This window comes from Papio anubis, chromosome 6, assembly GCF_008728515.1.
Source record: "Papio anubis isolate 15944 chromosome 6, Panubis1.0, whole genome shotgun sequence".
In the NCBI taxonomy this organism is placed as follows: domain Eukaryota; kingdom Metazoa; phylum Chordata; class Mammalia; order Primates; family Cercopithecidae; genus Papio; species Papio anubis.
Window position 1 is genome coordinate 17,380,140 of NC_044981.1, and position 9,276 is coordinate 17,389,415.

The following is a 9,276-nucleotide window of genomic DNA, read 5'->3' on the forward strand; positions in this document are numbered from 1 at the left end:
CAAGCCTGAAAAAGATGATGAACTTCTAGTCAAGAATAATCTGATTGAAGATAAAATAGAATTGTATACCTGAAGAAGATCGGATTCTTGTGTCCAATGTCATTCTGAATCTCGTAGGGACTCATTCTACTCAATCTACTCTGCGCTCATTCACATTTCTACCTTTGCCACAATTATTTAAGGGTACCTAGCATCAGGATGACTGATACCACTGGGGATGCTGATAGTAGTGGTATAGCAATTCCTCTACAACACTTGTATGCCTTGACAGTAATTTCTGGTACTGTTCAGGAAATAAAAGTCCTCACCTCCTAGGCAATAAGGACTGGAGCTGTAGAAACATTTTCTGTCCTGGACCTTACCCTACAGTGAAGGATTTTACTTTGCCCTATACCAGCCACCAATGTCAATGGGATATTTCCCGCCAAAGAGTTTCTTCCATGTAGCACTGGCTCCAAAGTACTGCGCCAAGAATTTATTCTTGTTTTGTTTTGTTTTTGAGACAGAGTCTTACTCTGTCACCCAGACTGGAGTGCAGTGGTTCAATCTCGTCTCACTGCAAGCTCCGCCTCCCAGGTTCGAGTGATTCTCCTGCCTCAGCCTCCCTAGTAGCTGGGACTACAGGTGCATGCCACCACGCCTGGCTAATTTTTTGTATTTTTTAGTAGTGACAGGGTTTCACTGTGTTAGCCAGGATGGTCTCGGTCTCCTGACCTCGTGATCCACATGCCTTGGCCTCCCACAATGCTGAGATTACAGGTGTAAGGAACTGTGCACAGCCAAATATATTCTTAACCCCGCCATCAGATTACTCATGCAAATATTTTCACAGCTTAATTTTTTTAAGACATAAAAATTGCTACTGGCTACCTTGATTGTGTTGTTGTTGTTGTTGGTGGTGGTGGTGGTGGTGGTGGTGGTTGTTAAGTGTTAAGTTAGGGAGAAAAACAACATACAAGTGAAAAAGCAAATGGATCCATTGCAGCATTCATGGGGGAAATTTGTTTCTGGGTGTGTAATGTAGTCAACTCTAAAAATTGATGCAAGTGGTCGGAGGTATGCTAGTAGTTATTTAAGTACTCTCCAGGAAAAAAAAAATAACTGATTTGCCATGTAGGTGCCCATCAACAGAGGATTAGACTTAAAAAAATGTAAATATACATCATGGAATACTAAGCAACCGTAAACAAGAATGAAATCATGTCCTTCACAGCAATATGGATGCAGCTGGAGGCCATTACCCTAAGCAAATTAACACAGGGACAGAAAACCAAATACCACATGTTCTCATTCCTAAGGGAGAGCTGAACACTGGGTGCAGACAGACACAAAGATGGGAACAATAGACACTGGGGACTACTAGATGGGGAGGGAGGGAAGTGGGGACTGAAAAACTACCATAGTGAGTACTATGCTCACTCCTTAGGTGATGGGATCAGTCATGCCTCAAACATCAGCATTGCTCAATGTACCAGCGTAACAAACATGCACATGTACCACTTGAATCTAAAATAAAATTTGACATTTTAAAAAACTAAGAAAATAAGTGATTTGTAACATTTCCCAATTTCTGTGGTAAAACTACTTCCACAGTGCTCAATTTCAAGCTACTAAAATGGACACCATTGAACTCAGGGTTGAGAAGAGAAATGCTAATAGGCCCTTATGAGTCAAGTGAGCCCCCTCAATTGGAAGTGAGGGGACAAATTTTGGCAGGTACTTAGAGGAAAAACTGCCTGTGACATTTGACTCCTGGAGTGAATCATTTTTCATAAAAGATTTTGTAGAGTTATTTAAGGCTGGTTTGGACCTGGCACATTAAAATAAAGCAGTATTTGTTTATTTTTTCTGTCTTTTTGCCAACTATTTTGATCAGCTGTCCAAATTTGCTTTCTCTCTGAAAAGTATTTTAAGAATGAGAATTGCATCTATTCTAATATTTATCTTGAAGTGCTTCCCATCATTGTGAAGTTTAATCTGTATTTTTATATCAGGAAGAAACTTTAATAACAAAGCTATGTGGTTGTAAGAAGAAATATAATTTTATATCTTTTTTTTTTCTTTTTTTTAAGATGGAGTCTTGCTGTTTCGCCCAGGCTGGAGTGCAATGGTGTGATCTTGGCTCACTGCAACCTCCGCGTCCCGGGTTCACACCGTTTCCCTGCTGCAGCCTCCCAAGTAGCTGGGACTACAGGTCCGTGCCCCTCTATCCTTCTAGTTTTTGTATTTTTGGTAGAGACCAGGTTTTACCCTATTGGTCAGGCTGGTCTCGAACTCCTAACCTCAGGTGATCCACTTGCCTCAGCCTCCCAAAGTGCTGGGATTACAGGCCTGAGCCACCGTGCCCAGCCAACTTTGTCTTTAGAATTATTCAAATACCAGTGATATTCCTTCCTCCATAAATACACACACAGTTTGATTCCATTTAATATAATGACATCTGTTGTTTAAGGTTGATAATAATTTGGAGGTAAAGAAAAGAGTGGCAGGCTAGGCGCGGTGGCTCAGGCCTGTAATCCAGCACTTTGGGAGGCCAACATGGGTCAATCACAAGGTCAGGAGATCGAGACCATCCTGTCTAACACAGTGAAACCCAGTCTCTACTAAAAATACAAAAAAATTAGCCAGGCGTGGTGGCAGGTGCCTGTAGTTCCAGCTACTAGGGAGGCTGAGGCAGGAGAATGGCTTGAAGCCCACAGGCAGAGGTTGCAGTGAACCGAGATTGTGCCACTGCACTCCAGCCTGGGCCACAGATCGAGACTCCGTCTCAAAAAAAAAAAAAAAAAAAAAGAGTGGCAAAAATTCTTGGCTCAATATTCCATTCCCAACCCCTTCTTCCTTGTCTTCCTGAAAAGAACCTGGAAAACTAAACTTTCCAAGAATCCTCTGTAGCTAGACTGGACAATCCCGTGTTTAACAGGTCTGTCCAATACCATGCAAGTCGAAGCCTACTTGGGGATTATAGGAATGTTTTCCTGGCAAAAAGGAACAGACACAACTGTCCGCATCTACTCTCTATCTTCTCCTTTTATTCTGAATTGAATGGGAGGATAATGCCTAGATCAGTGTCAGCTTAGATCATGGGGCAGCTAGCATGATAATAAAAGCTAACACCATGGGATGGCAAATTAGAAAGAGAGATTAGTTGAACCCCGATAACATTGTCAAATCATTGACCAGAATAGAGTGTCTACATCTAGACAGTTCATTATGTGAAAAAACACCCCTCTTTCCCCTATTTTTTAAACCTTCATGGAAGTATAGTATTTATTTATTTATTTATTTATTTATTTATTTATTTATGTAGAGATGGACTCTCGCTCTGTCGCCCAGGCTGGAGTGCAGTGGCGCAATCTCGTCTTACTGCAAGCTCTGCCTCCTGGGTTCACCTCATTCTCCTGCCTCAGCCTCCCGAGTAGCTGGGATTACAGGTGCTGCCACCATGCCCGGCTAATTTTTTTGTATTTTAGTAGAGACAGGGTTTCACCGTGTTAGCCAGGATGGTCTCGATCTCCTGACCTCGTGATCTGGGGTTTCACCGTGTTAGCCAGGATGGTCTCGATCTCCTGACCTCGTGATCCACCTGCCTCTGCCTCCCAAAGTGCTGGGATTACAGACTTGAGCCATCGCGCCTGACCACAAAGTCAATGAGTTTTGTTTTATTTATTTATTTATTTATTTATTTATTTGGAGATGGAATCTCACGCTGTCGCCCAGGCTGAAGTGCAGTGACATGATCTTCGCGCACTGCAACCTCTGCCTTCCGGCTTCAAGCAATGCTCCCACCTCAGCCTTCCGAGTAGCTAAGACCACAGGCGTGAGCCACCTCACCCGGCTAATTTTTGTATTTTTTGTAGAGACAAAGTTTCACCATGTTGGCCAGGCTGATCTTGAACTCCTGGCCTCAAGTGATCCACCCACGTTGGCCTCCCAAAGTGTGGGATTACAGGCGTGAGTCACCATGCCTGGTTAAGTTGCATAAATTTATAAAGTTTTGCAACCATCATAATCCACTTTTTCCTTAAAGTTAATTTTCAGTCAAGCCCCATTACCACCACTAGCCTTTGGCAAACACTGATCGGCTTTGTGTCTCTCAACTTGCCTTTTCTGGAGATTCCATATAAATAGAATCATACAGCTTTTAGTCTCACATCTGGCTTCTTTCATTTACAGTAATGCTTTTGAGGTTCACCTATGCTGTGACATGTACCAGTATTTTACTCCTTTTTAATGTGGAATACTATTTTATTTGTATAGATATACCTTAATTTTTTTTATCCATTTGTCTATTAATTGATAATTGTGTTTTCAGCTTGAGTCTATTACCAAAAATGCTGATATAAATATTCATGTATAAGTCTTGACGTGAACTTGCGTTTGCATTTCTCTTGGAGAGATTCCTAGGAGTAAAATAGGGGGATCACATAGTACATTTATGTCTAACTTTTACAGAAATTGACTAACTGTCTTCCAAAATGACTAGTATTTTATATTCCCACCAGCAATGTATGAGAGTTTCCAGTCTTTCTACATACTTGCCAATATTTCATATTATTTGTCTTTGTAAATATAGCCATTCTTAGTAAGTATATAGTGGCTTTTTTTTTTTTTCCTTTTTTTTAATTTTGAGACAGAGTCTCTATCGCCCAGGTTGGAGTGCAGTGGTGCAATCTGGGCTCACTGCAACCTCCATCTCCTGGGTTCAAGTGATCCTCCCAACTCAGCCTCCCAAGTATCTAGGACCACAGATGTGCACCACCACACCTGACTAATTTTTTGTATTTTTGGTACAGAGGGGCATTTGCCATCTTGCCCAGGCTGGTCCTGAGCTCCTGAAGTCAAGTGATCCGCCTGCCTTGGCCTCCCAAAGTGCTGAGATTACAGGCATGAGCCACGGCCCCAGCCTAGTGGCATCTTGCTATACTTTCAATTTTCATTTCCCTAATAACTAATGATGTTGAACACTTTTCCATGTGCTTATTAGTTATTCACATGTCTTCTTTGGTAAATGTCTGTTCAAGTCTTTTGTCCATTTTTACTTTAAAAATGTTGTATTGATTTTTATTTTTTTGAGATGGGGTATCACTCTGTCACCCAGACTGGAGTCTAGTGGCATAATCACAGCTCAGTTCAGCCCCGACCTTCCAGACTCAAGTGATCCTCCCACCCTCAACTTCCAGAGTAGCTGGAACTACAGGCATGTACCACACATGCCCAGCTAATTTTTTAAAAAATGTTTTGTAGAGACAGGGTTTCGCTATGTTGCCCAGGATAGTCTCAGACACTCTTGGACTCACACAGTCCTCCTGCCTTGGCCTCCCAAAGTGTTGGGATTACAAATGTGAGCCACCTTGCCTTGCCCAGTCCATTTTTAATTGAGTTGTTTGTCTTATTTTTGAGCTGTAAGAGGTGTTTGTTTGTTTGTTTGAGACAAAGTCCCACACTGTCGCCCGGGCTGGAGTGCAAAGGCGTGATCTCGGATCACTGCAACCTCTGCCTCCCGGGTTCAAGTGATTCTCCTGCCTCAGTCTCCCGAGTAGCTGGAATTACAGGTGCCCGCCACCATGCCTGGCTAATTTGTTGTATTTTTAATATAGACAGGGTTTCACTATGTTGCCCAGGCTGGTCTTGAACTCCTGACCTCGTGATCTGCCCACTCGGCCTCCCAAAATGTTGGGATTACAGCGTGAGCTGCTGTGCTGGCCACTGTAAGAGTTTTTTTTATAGATTCTAGGTACATGTCTCTGAGATATATGATTTGCAAATGTTTCTCTGTGGCTTGTCTTTTTATTCTCTTAATGTTGTTTTTGAGGCACAAGGTTTTTATTTTAATGAAATCCAACTTATTGATTTGGATCAATGGGAGGCTTTTTATTTCTACTATATGGACACACAATTGATTTTTGTATATTGATAGTGCATCCTGAAAACTAGCTAACATAGTTTATTAATTCTCTTTTTTTGTGGATTTAAGAATTTTCTACATAGAGAAATAAACACAGATAAACAGTTTTATTTCTTTCTTTCCAACCTAGACTGTATGCATTTTTTGTTTTTGTTTGTTTGCTTGCTTTTTAACTTGCTGCAGTGACTAGAGAATATATTGAAGAATATATTGTTGAACAAAAGCAGTGAGAGTGGATATCCCTGCTTTCCCCCTGATTTTAGGGGGAATGTTTTCACTCTTTCACTATTTAATATGATTTTAGCTGTAGGTTTATCATAGATCCCTGTTATCATGTTGAGGAAATTCCCTTCTATTTCTAGTTTGTTGAGATTTTTAAATTCATGTGTGGGTGTTGATATTTTTCATATGCTTTTTCTTCATCAATTGAGATAGTCATGTGATTTTTGCTCCTTACTATTCTATTAATATGGTATATTACATTAATTGATTTTTTTAGGTGTTGAACCAACCTTGCATTCCTGAAATACATCACATTTGTTCATGATGTATAACCTTTTTAATACACTTTAATTCTGTTCCTGAATTCACTTTTTTAATATTTTGTGAAATTTTTTTTCAAGTATGTACTTGATACTGGCTAATCTTCTTTTCTTGTGATTGAGCTATCTGGCTTTGTTGTCAGGGTAATACTGGTCTCATAGCATGAGTTTAAAGGTGTTCCCTCCCTCTCTGTTTTCTAATAGTTTTGTGAAAACTGGTATTACTTTAAGTATTTAATAAAATTCACCAATGAAGCCACTTGGACCTGAGCATTTCTTTGTAGGAATACAGTTATTTCTAATTACTAATTAGATTTCTATTAGAAATTACTGGTGCAATTTCTCTTTTTGTTTTAGGTATATTCAGATTTTCTATTTCTTCCTCAATTAGTTTTTGGAATTTGTGTCATTCTGCAACTCTCTCCCCACCTGCCCAATTTCAAAGTTTGTCTAATTAGTTAGCATAATACTGCTTATAATATTCTTTATACTCTTTCAAGTGTTGATAGAGTCATTGTGATAGCCTCTCTTTTGTTCATGATTTTGGTAATGTGTGTTTTCTCTCTTATTTTCTTTGTCAATCTACTTAAGGGTTTGTTAGTTTTATTGTATTTTTGATTTTCTCTATTTTTCTCTATTTTGTTGGGGGGTGGTTTCTATGTCAGTGATTTTCATTCTAATCTTTCTTATTTCCTTCTTATGCTTGCTCTGGGTTTAGTTTTCTCTTATTTTTCTAGTTTTTTAAGTTGGAAGCTTAGGTTATAGATTTGTGAACTTTCTTCTTTTCTGATACTAGCTTTGCTGCAGATTTGATGATAGTAATGAATTCAATTTAAAATTACCAAGCAAAACAGTACTTATGTGTAAAGTTTATACTATGGTAAGATCATTTTGACAGCAACTAATGTTTAAATTACAAATAATATCAAAATGCTTTGCATATCTTCTGTGCTGGCAAAAGCTAAAATAAGAAAGAAGATCTGCATTAATATGCTAATTTTCAGCAGATGTATTTTCTGATCTTAAACTATAAGAATCTGATAGGATTCTATAAATGCCTTTCAAGCAATGAATATGGTCTGTGTTTGTTATTTGATACCTATATTTGGCAGTACCTGTCTGTGTAAAAAGCCATTTTCAAAGGTGAAATACAGAAAGTCTCATTACAGATCAGCATAAACATAAGAACATTTGCAGTTGACTTTGATGTTAGGGAATACTAAATTTGAACCCTAATTAAGCAAAATGTCATCTCAGAAAAAGAACTGCATACTTGTGATTAGACCTGTATTACAAAAAGTTCTTAATTATTATGACTATATTTTGAATTTCATTGATGAAAAATACATGAAAATTTATTTTCTCATGTTATATAGATACGTACATAAGATCCTTGATTGCTTCTTGGCCTGCAAAACCTAAAATATTTATGATTTCGCACCTGACAATAAGAGTTTGCCAGCCCCTGCCTAAGATAATATCTGTCTAACAAATTAAAAATTTATCCCATCTGGGAAATGATAACATCTAGCACCTCTAGTATTTTTCATACACAATGTCTGGCATTCAAAGAAAAATAACTAAGTATTTTTAGCAATAAAATCAAATTACCAAAAGCCAAGAGAAAAAAACAGACAATAGAAACAGAAAGATATGTATTATAGATACTGGAGTTATCCAATATAAATTTTATTCAAGCAAGTACATATATATTATATATAATATATTTATACTAATATATAATATAATATATTATAATATATAATATAATATTTATAATACTATTTATTTACAATATAATTTATATTTATTAATTTATAATACAATATAATCCCAATTTATACAATAATTTATAATATAATTTATTAATATAAATATAACAATCATTATATATATTATATATTATATATGTTAGCAGAATCTTTTGAAATTTATTTCAATAATTTTGGGGAACAAGTGGTTTTTGGTTACATGGATAAATTCTTTGGTAGTGAGTTCTGAGAGATTTTGGTGCACCCATCATGCAAGCAATGTACACTGTACCCAATATGTACTCTTTTTTTTTTTTTGAGACAGAGTCTCCTTCTGTCACCCAGGCTGGAGGTCAGTGGCGCGGCTCACTGCAATCTCCGCCTCCCAGGTTCAAGCAATTCTCCTGCCTCAGTCTCCTGAGTAGCTGGGACTACAGGAACGTGCCACCACATCTGGCTAATTTGTTTGTATTTTTAGTAGAGATGGGGTTTCACCATGTTAGGTTGGTCTCGATCTCCTGACCTCATGATACACCTGCCTCAGCCTCCCAAAGTGCTGGGATTACAGGCATGAGCCACCATGCCCGGCCATGCCCGGCATATGTAGTCTTTTATCCCTCATCCCCCTCCCACCCTTCCCCCCGAGTCCCCAAAGTCCATTATATCATTCTTATGCCTTTGCTTTTTCATAACTTAGCTCCCACTTACAAGTGAGAATATATGATGTTTGGTTTTCTATTCCTGAGTTATTACACTTAGAATAATGGGCTCCAACTCCATCCAATTTGCTATGAATGTCATTATTTCATTCCTTTTTATGGCTGAGTAGGAGTCCATGATGTATACATACCACAATTTTTTTTTTTTTTTTTTTTTGAGATGGAATTTTGTTCTTGTTGCCCAGGCTGGAGTGCAGTGGCATGATCTTGGCTCACTGCAACTTCCACCTCCTGGTTTCAAGCAATTCTCCTGACTCAGGCTCCTGAGTAGCTGAGATTACAGGCACCTGCCACCACACCTGGCTAATTTTTGTATTTTTAGTAGATATGGGATTTCACCACGTTGGCCAGGCTGGTCT